General features: G+C 36.9%; 1 protein-coding gene across 2 annotated transcripts in view; it reads right to left on the bottom strand.

The window, feature by feature from the left end:
• CDH18 (cadherin 18) overlaps positions 1-18,547 on the bottom strand; it is a 525,645-nt gene that overhangs the window by 343,483 nt on the left and 163,615 nt on the right. The window lies entirely within an intron of this gene.

Consider the following 18,547-nt stretch of genomic DNA (forward strand, 5'->3'; position numbering starts at 1 on the left):
ATAAGCCAAAATAAGTCAAAACCAGCTTCTGGTCATATAACCAGATGTATTATCCGGAAGACGTAACAACCTTAGGGATCAGGAGGATAGGAGAATATTGTCTTTTTTGTGTGTGTGCAGATTTTTAAAAAAATAAATTTAATATGGGAGAAGAAAGACGCTCTCTTGCTAGCATGACTTTAACATTCGACTCTCAATAGACTTTATTTATTTATGTTTCAAAAATTATTTTATTATTAAAGTAATATAACAAATGAAATTTTATTGTAAAAATACCCAATAATATGAGCAAATCAAATGTTTCCCTTGTTGCTTAATGAATATTACGCCCACACTCACAGAAACAATCGATAATACTACTGGTTTTGGTTTGGCCTTCCAGGCATGAATTATGCCCTAACAAAAAACACTCTTGCATATGCACACAAATTGCATATACATACAAATGCAATATACACATAATTCCTCAACCCTGGCACCATTGCAATTTTGGGCTGGATGATTATTTGTTGGCGGCTGGTTGTTCTATGTGTTATAGAATATTTAGCAGGATCCTTGGACTCTACAAACTAAATACCAGGAGCACTACACCTTTAGTCATTTAAAACCAAATCCCAGGAAGGCGTTAAAACTTTCACGAACCCTATACCCTTTTGCATTTGTAGGTCCTTCTATCAATTAAAAAATAAATTTGATTTACAAAGAAAACTGATAGAATAATAGAATGCAGGTTGAATAATATTCATTTTCATTTTTTATTCTGATAAAAATGCATTAAAACATTTTCATTAAAATTCATAAAAACATTTCATTAAAATTCATAAAAAAACATTGCATTAAAACACACGGACACACACACATAGATTAGTATGTTTGTATGATAATATAAAGTTCACAATGTGAGTAAATATATACACTGCGCCCATAATGTGTATGTTGAACTTTAAAAATTTGTCAGTGTAGACTTAGGAAATGCTTTCATTAAACATTTGCTGAATTATTCAAATAAAACATCACTTATTCTCTAAAAACATAATTAACCTTAATTAAATCTGATTTATTAAAAAAACTCCTAAGTTACTACAAACTAAATATAATATACCTCAAATAAAATTCATTTTCTCTGCATCCAGTTTGTTGGAGGACTGTATCCAAATAGTTATTTTCATGATGACTACTGGAAAAGTTATATATTCACATAGAATTGTGTGCTATAATTAATTTTACATGACACCATGTCATCATGTTGTCATTTGTATAAGATTCAGATGTCACATTTTGATTTAAAAGCTTTCTCATTTCAAGGAAGCTATGAAAAAATGTTTATATAGCTATCATCTTGACAATATTGGATGACAATTGAGACCTTTTCTTGTTGTACATTTAATTTTTAATTCAGAGTTTATGATGATATAAAAGCTATCTTTTTTTTCTAAAAAGCTTGAAACTTTCTATTTCCTTTTACATGATTTATTCTCTCTTTAACCTAAAATTCATTTCTTTAATTTGAAAATGCATATTAAATATCTTCATATTAAAAAAAATTGAAGGTTGTCTTCTAAGTAATGAAAAATATAGAATAAGGGCAGTGATAGTGATGATGAGAGAGGTATTTCATGCCCTATATATTGGAAAGTGATTTTCATTAAAGAACTGGATATCTCAATTTTTTTAACCCCTCCGTAACTAATCCTATGAACACGAAGAGGCCTCTTAACTGTTTTGAGAATCGTTCCTTTCTATCACTTGAGGAATTCAGCAAAATAGTTTCTCGGTTTTTTTATTTCACTGGAATTTTTTCCTTGCCCTCTGTTTCTTGTAGTTGTTTCTGTTTAATAAAGAAATCTATGCTTATTTATTCACACATGATAGGACACAGGTAAAGAGTGAGTGGGAGAATTTTAGTAACCAAGTTCTTAACAGTTGTAAGCAAAATCTTCAACATATGATTTATATCTAGAGAAAATTCTAACAGTTATAAACAGATACACCATAAATACAGTGAAGATAGAGAACGTCATTCTTTTGTTTATTCAGAAAACAATGTTTTTATTAACTTTTATTAATGAGCTATTTTTAACGTCAATATAGCCAAGATTCTAAGGCAACATTGGTAATAGATTAGATTATTTTAGCCTAAACGATGTGGCACACTATTTGGTCTCTTATCTATTCTTTTTAATTTTTATTCCTGTCCTCTTTAATGGTCAAATAGTGCAATGTGGACAAGATCCACTTACAAGTACTTGGAGATAAACATAGAGTTTCTTAATTTGCTTAAGAAAGACTGTTTAGTCAGTTAAAAACATCATCTATGGTGGTTTAAAAATGAAAATCATATGCATTTATGTAGCACAACATCTAGCTAATCACAAGGACTTAGCACTTGAAATTTATGAAGCATATTGCCAGCAGCTTTGCTTTAGCAAAACAGACATGATTTTAAATGTCTCCTTAGTTAAATTATATCAATTGCAGGTGTTTAAATATTCCTAACGTATTACATTAATAACCCACAAACTTCACAATAACAACCTTCACCTCTAGAATATTTCATTGGTAAATATGAAACATAAATCCAATCTAGTCAATAGCTAATGACTAAAAATAGGAAGTCAGGTGTATTTTAAATTATAATTTCTAGTCCCTAACATAAGCAATTTCACTGTTGCATCATTCTTTTTATTTAATAGAAAGAAATTTTAATACAGGTGTTAAACCGAAGATAAAAAGGGCTAAGGAATTCACTTTTCTCAAGTGCTATTAACTCTGAAAACCAGTACCTTCATGTCTTAGAAAGTTCTAGGTCAAACAAAATATAATTTCAGTCAAAAGAGTGCAAAGCATTACTATATTAAAATAATAATTTTATTAAACAAAACATCATGAACAAAGTTAAAAGACAAATGTCAACTGTGAAAAATTATTGATAACTTTTATCACTGACAAAGAACTACTGCACCTATTATGTAAAGAATTAATAGGGCTGATAAGTTAAACAGACTAGAAAAATAATGTAAAATAAAGGCCATAAATAGGCAGTTAATAAAAAAGAAATAATTACATCTCCTCAAAATTGGAAAAGATCATCAATTTTACTCATAATACAAGAAATATAAATTTAAAGTACATGGGGATATCTTTTTTCACCTATCATATTTGCATAATTCCAAGTTTTAAAAACAACCCTATGTGTTGTTATCTCTGTAAAGAAACAAACACTCTTACACATCATTGGCAAAGGGAGATACTACAACAGCTATGGAGGAGGCTCTAGTGATAGCTATCAAAATTAAACTTACTTATCTTTGAATCAGAATCCCACTTACAGAAATCTCTCCTACAGATATACCAATATGTGTGCTACATGATATGTGTACAAGGACATTCATTACATTATTACATGTAATAGCAGAAAAGTAACAAGAGAAAATAAATACTCATTAAGTTAATAATGGGAGAGGGGTAAGTATATCAGTGAAAGTAGTGAGGTAGAGACTTCCAAAAACTCATCAATAAAAGTACTGATTAATAAGACAGAATTTGTTTAATCATTTTAAATAATCACTGCAATCATTAATATGGCTATCAAAGTTTATAGTTTGTGGCAAACGTTCTAGTGAATTACAACATTTGATCATTCTACTAGGCAGGCACCATGATAGGTACTGTGTTTATAAAGATACAATAATTCCAGAACCTGATTCCAAGACATTTATGATATATTTTTTGAGGTAGACTTCTTATCCAGGAGCTCAAAAACATTTCCTGTGAATGGTCAATACTGAATATTTTCGAATTTGTGAGTCTTACTCCCTCTGTTGCAACTACTCAGTTCTGCCATTATGACATGAAATTAGCCATAGATAATACATCAATAAATTTGTGTGTCTATGCCCCCATAACATGTTATTTATGGACTCTAAAATATAAATTTTATATAAATTCCAGGTATCACAAAATATTATTTTCTTTCCATTTTTTTCCCAAAATTTAAAAAGGAAACAGAATTGTGTGTAGGCAATACAAAAACAGACAATGGGCTAGCTTTGACACACAGACTGTAGCTTAACTGAACCCTGATCTAAACCATAAACCAAACTTTATAATATACTTCAATTAGTAATCAAAATGTCAACAGTATTTTTCAATTTTACAAAGATGCAAGGAATTAAAGAGACATCAATTGTAATACAGGAAGTGAATGGATGACTTATAACTCAAGCTTAGCTCCTCACTCAGTAATTATTATTATCTCATGAAGACAAGAAGTCTATTATAATGAGCATTAGGATGTATGACATGAATTGTAGGATGTGTGTAATATCTTAAGTAAAATTATACTCTTATTTACAACATGATTCATTCAGCACTATTCAACTTTTGAAAAATGAAAAATAGACTAGCTAGTCTGTTAGTTTTTACATGATTTTTTAAAAAGAACGAACAAATTGTTTTAAAATTATAGTGACTAATTATTATATACAGTCGTGCTTCATTTAACGATGGAAATACGTTCTGAGAAGTGCGTCGTTAAGCAATTATGTGTTTTTGTGAACATCATAGGGTATACTTACACAAACCGAGATGCAATAGCCACACAGGCACACAGGCTATATGGTGCAGCCTATTACTCCTAGGCTAGAAACCTGTATAGCATGTTACTGTACTGAATACCATAGATAATTTTAACACAATAATAAGTATATGCATATCTAAACATAAAAACAGTACAATAAAATATGCACTATAGTCCATTATATATTCTTTCCATAGTTGACTGAAATGTCATTATGTGGCACATGACTATAATTCGTTTCAGGAGAAAATCAGTTACTTTTTACTAAATTTGCTACCATTATTTTCTTATCCTAATCCTTCAATTATTTTAAAAGATCTTTAACAAGTAATCAGATCTATGAGACATATCCCTCTGCTAGTTTGGATACTTGAACTCTAATGGCAATTACATTTTGGAAAAAAATGTGACTTATGGATTATCATATATTTATATAAGTAATACATGTATATATACATATATGTGTTTATACCTCTGTATACAATTAATCATTTATTATTACAAAGTTCTCTAAAATCATGGCTTTAGCCACATGTATATATATTAGTAAAGAATAATATATATTGACTAATGTCAACAGAATTAATTATATCATAATAAATCTAATCATTGAGAAAATTTTTAAAAATTATTATAAGAAACATAAGAGAAGCTAGTACATATCAAAATACTTGGGCTTGAACTCTTATTAAAAATTTAGTAACGTAGAATAAGATGGCCAACTAGACACAGCCAGGAGATGTCTCGTCCAACAAGAGAAGCTAAAATATCAAGTAAACCAACACATTCTGAACAGATCTTTTGAGAGAAAACACTCAAAGTCAATGGAGAAGTGATGCAGACATCGAGGGTGAATAGGGATGAAACTAGGAAGCCTATATGGAGTCTCCAAGTGTCAAGAATGGCTCCCAGTCCCGACCAGGTCCTAAGGAAGGGGTGAGTGAGGGAACTGTGAAGCACCACACTCCCATTGTAGACCTCTGGGATCCCAGCTACAAGAGATCCCATGAACCCCACAGGTATTTGAATTGGCAAGGGGAACTTCCCAGAGAGGAGGCAGAGGCTGAACTCAAGCTTGCACAGAGCCCAAAAGGTTTTGTGTGGGAGGCAGCTGCTGCAAAACACAACCATAGGTGTCCATCCCCCAAGGCTCTCCATCCTGCTCTGAGTGGCTCTGGCTCCTGTGAATGGCCAGGTTGAGAGAACAGGGCTGTCTTTCCCACAGGACAATGGTGCATCTGATTTGCAAAACCCCTTTTTAGCTGGCCCCTCCCGAGGCCCCTGCCTGGCCACTCCCATAAGAGGAGGCACACAGCACAGCCTCCATTGCCCCAGCTGAGTGTTTTTCCAGTGGCCTGAGAGCAGTTTGCCCCTCCCCAGTAGAGTCAGGGGTCCCAGAGGACAAAGCTTTCAAAGCTTTGGGCTTAGTCCCAACCCTCCAGGGTTTGAGCAAAACACCCAGGAGTATCGAGGTAAGATCTGGGGCTTGTGCTCAAGTTGGGGATGAGCCCCCGCTCTCAGAACATTGAAACCAATGTCTGATGTATGGGTTTGTGTGCTGGCATGGGAGTTGGTCATCCCTCTCTCCACAAAACCAGACAAGAAAGAGTGCAGCAAGTTGGCCAGCTGCAATTTCTCCCTAAGGCAGCCCTAGAGCCCAGAACACCTAGAATGACCTAGCAATCCGGGTACGGAAGGTTTGGCACAAAACTAGCTGTTCAGACCAGCTCCTGGAGTAGACAACAGAGGGAGAAACCAACAGGGGAGTGACAGCTGGGCAGTTCCCACAGCCATCTGTTTGACAAAATATCCTGGGCCATAGGTGCCACTACAGCTACACACCAATGGCACCACTTCCTTGTCTAGGGATCCTCCACCCTGGGCCCACCACATAAACAGACAACTTGTAGACATATCCCACAACACACTTTGATTCTGCCAAACTCAGAAGACCAAAAGGTCCCCAGGGAATGGCATGTCCCCTGGTGGACTAACCTTTGACTCAAGTTGCCCCTGGGAGAGAGTGCAGCCTGCCAGGGACCTGTTTGAGCCTAAAGAAATGGGGACCTAGCACCAGTGTTTGGAAGGGGTTCTCCCAAGGCCCAAGAATGGAGTTGGTGAGGGTCTCATCTACTGGATCTCACCCTGAATTGTACCACCAAACAAAAATAAATTTCTCTACCTGGACCACCTGTGAAACCCAAGGCAGGAAGCCAGCTACAACTAAGTAACTCATACAGAGCCTTGGACTCTAAAAGCACAAAGAAACACAACCAATCCATAATACAAAACATTCATCTCAATCAAACACACAACAGGAAAAAAAAAATAAAACCAAAAAGCTTCATTGCAATGACAGAAACTTCAAAAAAATAAAGAAACGTTACTCATCTCAGATGAGAAGACATTGGCACAAAAACTCCATTAATTTAATCTTTGGAGTACTCTCTTACCTACAAAGATTACACTAGCTCCCCAGCAATGGATTCTAAGCAGATTGAGATGACAGAAGTGACAGACATAGAATTCAGAGTTTGGATGGCAAGGAAGCTCAACAAGATTCAAGAGAAAGTTGAAACCCAATCCAAAGAAGCCAGTACAATGATCCTAGAGTACAACAGTGATGTAGCCATTTGAAGAAAGAAACATACTTGAACTTCTGGCATTGAAAAAGATACTACAGGGAATTTCAAAACACAGTTTGAAGCCATAACAGTAGACTAGACCAAGCTTAGAAAAGAATTTTTGAGCTCAGAGACTGGTCCTTCAAATCAACCCAGTTAACCAAAAAACAACAAACAAAAAAAAAAAGGAAAAAGAATTTTTAAAATGAACAATAACTTTGAGAAACATGTGATTATGTAAAGAGAACAAACCCACAATTCCTGAGAGATGGAGAGACAGTAAACAACTTGGAAAACATATCTGAGGATATAGTTAACAGAAATTTTCCCAATCTTTCTAGAGAGGTAGACAAGCAAATGTAAAATAAAATCTAGAAAATCTCTGTGAGACACTATACAAGATGACTACCCACAAGGCCCATAGTCATCAGGGTTTCCAAGGTCAAAGTGAAAGAAAAAATCTTAAAGGAAGCTAGAGAAAAGTGTCAAATCACTTACAAAGGGAACTCCATCAGGCTAACAGTGGACTTCTCAGTAGAAACCTCACAAGCCTGAAGAGATCAGGGTCCTATTTTCAGCATCCTTAAAGAAAATTAATTCCAAACAAGAATTTCATATCCCAGCAAACTAAGCTTCATAAGTAAAGTAGAAAAAGTCTTTTCTTGACAAGCAACTGCTATGGGAATTTCCTACCACTAGACCAGCCTTACAAGAAACCCTGAAGAGAGTTCTAAATATCAAGACAAAATAATGATACCTGCTTCCACAAAGACACACTTAAGTACTTAGTGACAGACCCTTAAAAGCAACTATACAATTGAGACTACGATATAAACAGCTAACAACATCACAACAGGATCAAAACTTCACCTTGAATGTAATATCAAAATTAATCTTGAATGTAAATGCTCTAAACACTCTCACTTAAAAGACACAGAGTGGCAATTAGGATGAATAACCAAGACCATCCATCTTTCGGCTTCAAAAGATCCAGCTCACATGTAATGACACCCATAGGATCAAAGTAAAGGGAGAGAGAAAAATCTGTCACGTAAATGGAAACAAGAGGAGGCGTTGTTATTCTTAAATCAGACAAAGCAGATTAAACCAACAATAATAAGAAAGGACAAAAAGGGGCATTACATAATCATAAAAGATTCAATTCTCTCTGGGGAAATTCAGCCAGATATTGGGCGAAATTCACCCCCGATATTTCACGTAGGTTCTTTTCTATTTTCCCTGAGTGCTGGCCAGTTTGAGAAATAAAGGGACAGAGTACAAAAGAGAGAAATTTTAAAGCTAGGCGTCTGGGGGAGACATCACATGTCAGTAGGTTCCGTGATGCCCCACAAGCCACAAAACCAGCAAGTTTTTATTAGTGATTTTTAAAGGGGAGGGAGTGTATGAACAGGGTGTGGGTCACAGAGATGACGTGCTTCACAAGGTAATAAGATATCACGAGGTAAATGGAGGCAGGGCGAGATCACAGGACCACAGGACCGGGGTGAAATTAAAATTGCTAATGAAGTTTTGGGCACGCATTGTCATTGATAACATTTTATCAGGAGACAGGATTTGAGAGGAGACAACTGGTCTGACCAAAAATTTATTAGGCGGGCATTTTCTCATCCTAGTAAGCCTGGGAGCGCTATGGGAGACTGAGGTTTATTTCATCCCTACAGATCGACCATAAAAGACGGACACACCCAAGGGGGCCATTTTAGAGGCCCACCCTCAGGGACACATTCTCTTTCTCAGGGATGTTCCTTGCTGAGAAAAAGAATTCAGTGACATTTCTCCCATTTGCTTTTGAAAGAAGAGAAATATGGCTCTGTTCCACCCGGCTCACCGGCGGTCAGAGTTTAAGGTTATCTCTCTTGTTCCCTGAACATTGCTGTTAACCTGTTCTTTTTTCAAGGTGCCCAGATTTCATATTGTTCAAACACACATGCTCAACAAAACAATTTGTGCAGTTAACACAATCATCGCAGGGTCCTGAGGCGACATACATCCTCCTCAGTTTACAAAAATGATGGGATTAAGAGAGTAAAGTAAAGACAGGCATAGGAAATCACAAGGGTATTGATTGGGGAAGTGATAAATGTCCATGAAATCTTCACAATTTATGTTCAGAGATTGCAGTAAAGACAGGCATAAGAAATTATAAAAGTATTAATTTGGGACACTAACAAATGTCCATGAAATCTTCACAATCCACATTCTTCTGCCATGGCTTCAGCCGGTCCCTCCGTTTGGGGTCCCTGACTTCCCACAACACAATTCAACAAGGAGACATAACTCACCTAAATATACATGCGTTCAATATTGGAGCACAAAGATTTATAAAACAAGTACTTCTAGACCTAAGAGAAGACTTAGCCACAATAAAATAGTGGAAGACTAATCACCCCACTGACAGCTTTGGACAAGATCATTGAGGCAGAAAACTAACAAAGAAATTCTGAACATAAATTTGACACTGAGCCAATTAGAGATAATAGACACCTACAAAATATTTCACCCAACAACCACAGAATACACATTCTTCTGGTCTACACACAGAACACAAAGATCAACCACATGCTTGGTCATAAAGCAAGTCAATCAATTCAAAATATCAGCACTGTGTTAAACATACACTCAGATCACAGAGGAATGAAAATAGAAATCAAAACCAGATGATCTCCCAAAACCACACAATTACATGAAAGTTAAACAACTTGCTCCTGAATGACTTTTGAGTAAATAACAAAATTAATTAATAACCTTAACATCACAACTAGGGGAAATAGAAATACAAAAAATAAGAATAAAAAATAAAAGAATCCCAAAACTAACAGAAGTAAAGAAATAGCTAACATCAAAAGTTTCTGCAGTGTGTTGAATTCACATTTGATGTAGATGCTAAGGCACAGTAGAATAATATACACGGTCCAATAATTGGATAGAAGATGGCAGACTGGAAGCAGCTCATGTGTGCTCCTCTCTCACAGAGGGGGAGCAAAACAGGCCAGTGAATACTGACCCTGCAAGCTGATCATCTGAGAAACCACGTCAGGACCCATCAAGGCAGCAAAGTGACACAGAGAGCAGAGAGGAGTAGAGCTAGACACCAGCCTGTCTGGGCTCACCATGGAGACAGGAGAACCTCCCCAGTATGGGAAAGGGTGAGTGATCAAGAGCTCCTAGGGAATTCGTATTCACCACAGGAACTTGTGCAAGACTGGAAACGAGAGAATCCTCTCAAGTTCCCCATGCCTTCCCTACTACCATGCTTCTAGACAGGCAGAGAGCCACCTGGACATTTTGAAGTGGCAACTTTGGAGTCCAGCAAAACTTTTACAAGCCTTGGGTCCCAAAGCAGATGAGCACCAGCACCATATCCCCAGTAGAGGCCCCAGTTTTGGGCCTGTGAGCAGTAAGATTGCTTCACTCCTCCTTGCTGGATGGGGCTTCACACCAGCTTCAGGCCCAGCAGTCCCACTTCTGTGTGAACTCAGCCAAAGGACACAACCTCCTGTTGTCTTGGAAAACACCCAGATGACAGGGTGGGTGACCCCATCCAACCCTGCAACTGGTAGCCGAGTGGGCAACTTGCTAGAGCTTCTGGCCCTAGCAAGTCCTTGCATCTGTATGGATTTAACCAATGGGTACAACCTTCTATTGTCCCAGAAAGCACCTGGACAGAAAGGCAGATAACCATACCAATCCCTGGCACTGGTAACCAGGTGGGCAGCACCTGCTAGACCTTTTGACCTGGTGGTTTTATTTTTTTGTGAACTCAACTGGACTGCGCAGCTTCTGATTGTCCCAGGAAGCACCCAGATAGCAGGGCAGGTGACCTCACACACCCCTGCCACTGGTAGCCAGGTAGACAGTGCCTGCTAGAGTTTCCAGTCCAGCATTCCCACTTCTGTGTGAACTCAGCAAGTGGGCACAGACTCCTGTTGTCCCAGGAAGCATCTAGATGGCAGGGTGGGTGTCTCAACCCACCCCTGCCTCTTGGAGCCAGGCAAGCAATGCCAGCTAGAGCTTCCAGCACACTGGTCTTATTTCTGCTTGTATTTTCCAAGGGACACAGCCTCCTGTTGCCTCAAAAACACACAGAGAGCAGGATGGGTAATTCTACCCACTCCCGCCTCTCAAAGCTAGATGGGCTACACCCACTAGAGCTTCCAGCCCAGTAGACCCACTTCTGCCTGAACTCTGCAGGCAGGTGCAACCCCGTGTTTCCCTGGGAAGCACTGGACAGCAAATTAGGGCTGACACCACAAGGATACAGCCTGTCTGCCAACTGTTGCTCCTATCTGAGGGGGCTGCATAGACCAGAACCCCTAACAAAAGAAACATGGACACAGAGACAGTAATTGGAAGGAGTACGTTCAAGACCCAGGGGCAAACTAGATTCAAAGCTTGTCAATAGAACCCACCTTATACAATAATCAAACTCTCAAGGGCATCAAAGAAGATAAAAGCAAACAAAACTTATCCAAAGGACAGCAACTTCAAAGATTGAAAGAACAATAGCCAACACAGATGAGAAAAAAACTAGCACAAGAACTCTAGCAACTCAAAAAGCCAGAGTGTCTTCTTGCTTCAAATGACCATGGTAGTTTCCGGCAAGAGTTCTTAACCAGGACGAAATAGCTGAAATGTCAGAAATGCAATTTAGAACGTGGACAGGAATGAAGATCATCAACGTTCAGGAGAAAGTTAAAACCCAATCCAAGGAATCTAAGGAATATAATAAAATGATACTGAGATAAAAGATGAAATGGCCATTTTAAGAAAAAAACCAAATGGAACTAACAGAGCTGAAAAACTCCAAGAATCTCATAATACAATCTCAAGTATTAACAGCAAAATTGGCCAAGCTGAGGAAATAATCTCAGAGCTCAAAAACTGGTTCTCTGAAGTAACAGGCATGAAAAATAAAGAAAAAGCAATATAAGAAAAATGAAAAAAACCTTCAAGAAATATGAGATTATGTAAAGAGACCAACTCTATGACTCAGTGGCTCACTGAAGGAGAGGAAGAGAAATCAAGCAACTTGGAAAACAGATTTGAAGATATTATCCACAAAAACTCCCCCAACCTTGCTAAGGAGGCCAACACTCAAATCCAAGAAAGGCAGAGAATCCCTGTGAGGTACTATAAAGATGACCATTTCCTAAGACACAGTCATCAGATTCTCCAAGTTTGAAATGAAAGAAAAAATGTTAAAGGCAACTAGAAAGAAGAGGCAGGTCAGCTACAAAGGGAAACTCATCAGGCTAACAGTGAAACTTTCAGCAGAAATCCTACAGGATAGAAGTGACTGGGGGACTATATATATTTAGCATTCTTAAAGAAAAGAAATTACAACCAAGAATTTCATATCCAGCCAATCTAAGCTTCATAAGCAAAAGAGAAATAAGGTTCTTTTCAGACAAGCAAATGCTAAGAGAATTTATTACCACCAGACTTGCCTAACAGGAGGTCCTCATGGGAGTGCCATAGATGGAAGGGAAATACCATTTCCAGCCAGAACAAAAACACACTAAGTGCACAGATCACTGACACTATAAAGCAACTACACAATCAAATCTGCATAATAACCAGCTAACAACAAAATGACAGGATGAAACCTGCACATATCAATAATAACCTCGAATGTAAATGGGCTGAATGTCCCAGTTAAAAGGCACAGAGTGGTAAGTGGAATGAAGAAACAAGACTCACCCTATGCAGTCAAGAAGTGACCCTTCTCACATGCAATGATACCCATAGTCTCAAAGTAAGGGGATGGAGAAAAATCTACCAAGAAAATGGCAAACAGAAAAGAAGTGAGGGTTATTATTCTAATTTCAGACAAAACAGACTTTAAACCAATGAACAAAAAAGGCAAAAAGAAAGTGTTACATGATGGGAAAGGGTTCAGTTCAACAAGCAGACTTAACTATCCTAAATATAAATACACCAACACAGGAGGTCCCAAGTTCGTAGAGCAAGTTCTTAGAAATTTACAAGAGAATTGGATAACACCACAGTAATAGCAGAAGACTTCAACACCACACTGACAGTATCAGACAAGTTATCAAGGCAAAAAAAAACACAAAAAACTGTTAATATACTTGGGACCCAAACTTGACATTTGACCAAATGAGTTTAAAAAATATCTACAGAACTCTCCACCCCCTTGAAAAACAGATTGTAAATTCTTCTCATCTACAAATGACACAAACTGTAAAATCACCCACACAATAAAAAAATACAACCCTAAGCAAATTCAAGAATGCTGAAATCATACCAAACATACTCTTGGACCATTGCACAATAAAAATAGAAATCAATACTAAGAAAATTGCTCAAAAGCATACAAAGATGTGGAAAGTAAACAGGCTACTCCTGAATGACTTTTGAGTAATCAATGAAATTAAGTCAGAATCAAGAAATTGTTTGATATTCATGAGAAAAAAGATATACCATATTAGAATATCTGGGATACATCTAAAGCAGTATTAAGAGAGAAGTTTATAGTACTAAGTGCCCACTTCAAAACGTTGGAAAGATATCAAATTAAGAATCTGACACTGAAATAAGAGCAAACCAACCACAAAGCTTGCAGAAGATAAGAAATAACCAAAAACAGAGCTGAGCTGAAGGAAACTGATATGGGGCATGCCATACAAAACATCAGCATATCCAGAAGATGGTTCCTTGAAAGAATAAATTAGATTAATAGACTTCTAGCTAGACTAATGAAGTAAAAAAGAGAAAAGATCCATATAAACACAATTAGAAATTACAAAGGGTACATTCCCAATGACCCCACAGAAATACAAAAAAACCCTCAGAAACTACTATGAACACCTCTATGCACACAAACTAGACAACCTAAAAGAAATGAATGAATTCCTGGAAATATGCAACCTCCTAAATTTGAACCAGGAAGAAATTGAATCCCTGAATACAATAATAATGGAATCTGAAATTGAATCAGTATTGAGAGTCTTACCAACCAGAAAAACTCCATGACCACACAGACTCACAACTGAAAAGATGTATAAGGAAGAGTTGGTACCATTCCTATAGAAACTATTTCAAAAAATTGAGGAGGATGGACTTCTCCCTAACTCAGTCTAAGAGGCCAGCATCATCCTGATACAAAAATCTGTCGGATACACAACAACAACAGCAACAATAACAACAACACTGCAGGCCAATATTCTTGATAAATTTATATTCAGAAATTTTTATATTCAAAAAATACTAGCAAACCAAATCCAGCAGCACATCAAGAAGCTACTCCACCATGATCAAGTAGGCTTTATGCCTGGGATGCAAAATTGGTTCAACATTGCAAATCAATAAGTGTGATTCATCACAGAAACAGAAGTAAATACAAAACCAAATGATCATCTCAATAGATGCAGAAAAGGTTTCTAGTAAAATACAACATCCCTTCATGTTAAAGAAACCTCAACAAACTAGGCTCTGAAGGAACTTACTTCAAAATAACAGGAGCCGGCTGGGCGCTGTGGCTCATGCCTGTAATTGCAGTACTTTGGGAGGCCAAGGCGGGAGGATCACTTAAGGTCAGGAGTTTGAGACCAGCCTGGCCAACATGGTGAAACCCTGTCTCTACTGAAAATACAAAAATTAGCCAGGCGTGGTGGCATGTGCCTGTAATCCCAGTTACTCAGCAGGCTGAGACAGAAGAATCACTTGAACCCAGGAGACGGAATTTGCAGTGAGCCAAGACCATGCCGCTGCACTCTAGCCTAGGTGACACAGTAAGACTCTGTCTCAAAAAAAAAAAATAATTAATAAGTAAATAACAGGAGCCATCTATGAAAAACCCATAGTGATCAACATACTGAATGAGCAAAAGCTGGAAGTATTCCCCTTCAGAAATAGACCAAAACAAAGATGACCACTCACGCCACTGCTGTTCAATACAGTACTGGAAGTCCTAGCCAGAGCATTCAGGCAAAAGAAAGAAATAAAAACCATCCAAATAGAAAGAGAGGAAGTCAAACTATTTCTGCTTGCAAATGATATAATCCTATACCTAGAAAACCCTATAGTCTTTGCCTAAAAGCTCCTAGGTCTGATAAACAACTTAAACAAAAGCTCAGGATAAAAAAATCATTGTACAAAAATCACTAGCACTTATATACAAGGACAGTGTCCAAGCTAAGAGCCAAAACAATAATGCAATTTCATTCACAATAGTCACAAAAATAATAAATTTTATAGGAATACACCTAATTAGGGAGGTGAAAGTTATTGACAATGAGAATTTCAAAACAATATTCAAAGAAATCAGAGATGACATAAGCAAATGGAAAAATATTCCATGCTCATGGATAGGAATACTTAATATTGTTTAAATGGCCATACTGCCCAAAGCAGTTTACAGATTCAATGCTATTGCTATCAAACTGTCAATTTCATTCTTCACAGTATTTGCAAAAGCTATCTGAAAATTCATATGAAACCAAAAAAGAGCTTGAATAGCTTGATGCAGGCATCATGTCACTCAACTTCAAACTATACTACAAGGCTATAGTAATGAAAACAACATGGTACGAGTACAGAAAAATGGACAAAAAGATCAATGGAACAGAATAGAGAGGCCAGAAATAAAGCCACATACCTACCGTCATCTGACCTTTGACAAAGTCGACAAAAAACAAGCAATGGGGAAAAGGCTCGTTATTCAATAAATAGTGCTAGGATAATGGTATAGCCACATGAAGAAGGTTGGAGTTAGACCCCTTCCTTACATCATTTACAACAATGAACTTAAAATGAATTAAGGATTTAAACATAAAATCTAAAGCTATAAAAACCCTGGAAGATGACCTAAGAAATATCATTCTGGACATAGGTCCCAGCAAAGATTTTATGATGAAGCTGCCAAAAGCAATTGCAACTAAACAAAAAATGACAAATGGGACCTAGTTAAACTAAAGTGCTTCAGCACAGCAAAAGAAACTATCAACAGAGTTAACAGACAACTTATACAATGGGAGAAAATATTTCAAAACTATGCATCACACAAAGGTCTAATATCCAGAATCTATATGAAAATTAAACAAACTAGAAAGAAAAAATATCAAATAACTCCATTAAAAAGTGGGCAAAAGACATAGACATTTTTCAAAAGAAGACGTACACCCAGCCAACAAGCATATGAAAAAACACACAACATCACTAATCGTTAGATAAATACAAATTAAAAACACAATTTGATACCATCTTACTACAGTCCGAATAGCTATTACTAAAGTCAAGAAATAAAAAATGATGACAAGGTCATGAAGAAAAGGGAGAACTTATACACTGCTGATGGGAATGTAAATAAGTTTAGTCATTGTGGAAATCAGTGTGGCAATTTTTCTAAAAACTTAAAGAAGAGGTACCATTTCACCCAGCAATCCAAGTACTGGGTATATGCCCAAAGGAATATAAATCATCCTACCATAAACCCACATACACACATATGTTTATCACTGCACTGTTAACAATAGCAAGTTATGAAATCAATCTAAATGCCCATTAACAGTAGCCTGGATAAAGACAATGTGGTACATATACACCATGGAATATTACACAGCCTTGAAAATGTATGAGATCACATCCTTTTCAGGAACATGGATAGAGGTGGAGGCCATAACCTGACACAAACTAATGCAGGAAGAGAAAACCAAATACTACATACTCTCATTTATAAGTGGTAGCTGAACTCCAAGTACATATAAACACAAAGAAGGGAACAACAGATACTGGAGTCTTTGTGAGAGTGAAGTGTGAAAGGAGGATGAGGACTGAAAAAGTACCTATCAGGTACTATGCTTATTACCTGGGTAATGAAATAATCTGTACACTAAACCCATGTGACACACAATTTACCTATATAACAAACCTAAAATAAAAATAAAAATTAAAAAATAAAATCAGAGCAGGACTGAATGAAATTAAGAACCAAAATCTACACAAAGAATCAACAAATCCAAATGTTACTTCTTTGAAAGGATAAACAAAATTGATAGATCACTAGCTAGATTAAGAAAGAAAAAAAGAGAGATGATCCAAAGAAGCACAAGCAGAGATGGCAAAGGCGACATTACAACCGATCCCACAGAAATGCTAAAGAATCTCAGATACTATTACGAACAGCTTTATGGAAATAAAATAGAAAATCAAAGGGAAAATGATAAATTCCTGGAAATACAACCTCCCAAGAAATTTTAATCCCAAACAGACCAATAATAAGTCCCAAAATTGAGTCAGTAATTAAAAACCGATCAACCAAAAAGAGTCGTGGGCCAGATGGATTCACAGCCAAATTCTAGCAGATGTACAAAGAAGAGCTTTGAGCTACCAATTTTACAAAAATTATCCCAAAAGATCGAAGAGGAGACACTTCTTGCTAGCTCATTCTACTGTGCCAGCATTATCCAGATATGAACATATAGCAAAGATATAATGAAAAAATAAAACTACAGGTCAAAGCCCTGATGAACCTACATGCAAAAATCCTTTACAAAATACTGGCAAACTTCATCCAGCCCCACATCAAAAAGTTAACTCACCACACTGAAGTAAGCTTTATTCCTAAGATGCAAGATTGGTTCAACATACACAAATCAATAAATATGAGTCGGTACATGAACAGAATTCAAAGCAAAAGAGATAATGATTATTGCAATAGACACAAGATAAGCTTTTGATAAAATTCAACATCTCTCATGATAAAAACACTCATAAAATATGTCTTCATGGAATACACCTCAAAATAATAAAGAGTCGTCTATGACAAACCCATAGCCAATGTCTTACTGAGCAGACAAAAGCTGTTCAGTAAGCTTTTAACCTGGAACAAGACAGGGCTACCCACTCTCACCACTGCTATTCAATATAGTACTGTCTAAGTCCTAGCAGAAAAATCAGGCAAGAGAAAGAAATAAAAGGCATCCAAATAGGAAAAGAAGTCAAACCATCTCTCTTCAATAATCATATGATTGTATACCTAGAAAATCTAAAGATTCTACCAAAAAGTACCTATCATTGATGAATGGCTTCAGTTAAGTTTTGAGATACACAATCAGTGTACAAAAAGCAGTAGTATTTCTGGACACCAATAATGTTCAAGCTGAAAATCAAAACAACAAAAAAAATCCCATTTGCAACGGCTGCAATAAAAATAATGAAAAGCGGCTGGGCGCGGTGGCTCACGCCTTTAATCCCAGCACTTTGGGAGGCCGAGATGGGCGGATCACAAGGTCAGGAGATCGAGACCATCCTGACTAACACGGTGAAACCCCGTCTCTACTAAAAATACAAAAATTAGCCG

Source organism: Pongo pygmaeus, chromosome 4 (assembly GCF_028885625.2).
Source record: "Pongo pygmaeus isolate AG05252 chromosome 4, NHGRI_mPonPyg2-v2.0_pri, whole genome shotgun sequence".
Taxonomy (NCBI): Eukaryota; Metazoa; Chordata; class Mammalia; order Primates; family Hominidae; genus Pongo; species Pongo pygmaeus.